Below are 2,154 nucleotides of genomic sequence, written 5' to 3' on the forward strand. Positions count from 1 at the left end.
TTTCAAATATGTATAAACATTTGCTAATAATCTTTATATCATTCATTATATCTTTTTCATATTTCTTATGAAACTTTCATATATATAATAAAAGTACTCCCTCTCTCTCTCTCTCTCTCTCCCTCTCTCTGATCTATATATTTATTAATTCTGTCATTTCATATTTATATGTTGATAATTTTGGAATAAGAATGTATACCCTTGACATATTTTATGCACTCCTGAGTGCTAGGCTGTTATTTTTGTATCATATCGCTCGCTTAGCAAGACTTATACATTTCTAATCAGAACGATTCAAAATTTCTTTTTGTTCATTTGCGCACTACTTAAATATAAATAAGTTATTATATTAGGAAGAGTATAAAATATTCTTGATTTATTATTAAGTAACGTTAAAGAAATACTTTCAGATAGGAATACTTTAAATACTTATTATATAATACTTTCATATGTGCATTTTCATTCGTGTATTTTTGATCATTCTGAATGAGAAATACATATCCTTACTATAATATGTTCATCTGCATTCCTGAATGCAGGTATGTACTTACTGCGAACTTATTCTATATGCACTCCTGAGTGCAGGCAAGCCATTTTAATCGCTTCATTTATATACCAAGACTTATGCATTTTTATTCCAAAAAATAATCATATTTCTCTCAGTGATATATAAATATATCTTTTTAATATTTCTTATGAAACTTTCGTACATATGATAAAAAAGCTCCCTTTTCTCTCTCACTCCTCTCTCTCTCTCTCTCTCTCTCTCTCTCTCTCTCTCTCTCTCTCTCTCTCTCTCTCATATATCTATATCCTTATTAATTCTCCATTTCATATTCATTTATACATAATATTGGAATAAAAATGTATACCCTTGACATATTTTAATATGCACTCCTGAGTGCTGGCTGCCATTACGTCGCTTCATTCATCTAGTAAGACTTATACATTTCTTATCCGCATGATACAAATTTTCTTTTAATTTATTTGCATCATATATGGAATAAAATGAATTTCGTTTATTATTAAACAAGTTTAATATATTAAAAAAAATATATCACTAAAGATCGACGTATTTATATATTTCTTCATTAAGTAATTTTATTAGTGCATCTATTTATTCATCTTTGATCATTCCGAATGTGAAATGTATATCCTTACTATAATATGTTCATTTGCATTCCTGAATGCAATCACGTACTTACTGTGAATTTTTCATATGCACTCCTGAGTGCAAGCAAGCCATTTTATTCGTTTTATTTATATACCAAGACGTATACCTTTTTATTCCAAAAAATATTTATATTTCTTTCAAATATGTATGAACATTTATTAATAATCTTTGTATCATTCATTATATTTTCTTATGAAACTGTCATATATATAATAAAAATACTCCCTCTTCCTCTCTCTTTCTCCTCTCCCTCTCTTTCTCCCACTTTCATATATATTTATTAAGTTATTCATCTCATATTCATTTGTTGATAATTTTGGAATAAAAATGTATACCCTTGACATATTTTAATATGCACTCCTGAGTGCTGGCTGCTAATTTATATATTCATCTGCATTCCTGAATGCAGGCACTTTGATTCGTCATCAAGTCTTGTAGATTTTTAATCCGAATAACCAAAATAAATAGAATAATCAGAATAATCAGATTAATCAGATTAATTAGAATAATCAGAATTATATTTCAAAAAGACAATGAGGATGGAGATGATAACGATAATGATTACCACATAAGAGTCAATTTGCAACTCGTGGTAGAGCTGTGTTGACATTGAAATATGCATATATCTCGTATATATGCATACGCATTATGAAATTATGAACATGAAAAAATATGATTAAAATATGATTATTCTGAATTAAAAATCAACATGCTTGGGTATCCAAATGCACTCCTCAGTGCAATGCTGCTGCAGGCCACGGACGTCCACACAATATTTAACGAGCGTGACTCTATCTTTGTAACTAAAAATCTACTTCAAGAAAAGACTCTACTTTAAAACTTTAAAATACAAGGACTCGACTTTCATTTGAAAAGAAAAAATACAAGGACTCGACTTTAATTTACAAAGAAAAATGCAAAGACTCGACTTTAATTTAAAATGAAAAGAGGGAGGGCTTAACTTTAATTAGGAAAAAAAA

At 28.5% G+C, this 2,154-nt stretch overlaps 1 protein-coding gene across 2 annotated transcripts in view; it reads right to left on the minus strand.

Annotated features, from left to right (window-relative positions):
* LOC122634635 (glyoxalase domain-containing protein 4) overlaps positions 1-2,154 on the minus strand; it is an 11,376-nt gene that overhangs the window by 7,600 nt on the left and 1,622 nt on the right. The window lies entirely within an intron of this gene.

This window comes from Vespula pensylvanica, chromosome 15, assembly GCF_014466175.1.
Source record: "Vespula pensylvanica isolate Volc-1 chromosome 15, ASM1446617v1, whole genome shotgun sequence".
Lineage (NCBI taxonomy): Eukaryota > Metazoa > Arthropoda > Insecta > Hymenoptera > Vespidae > Vespula > Vespula pensylvanica.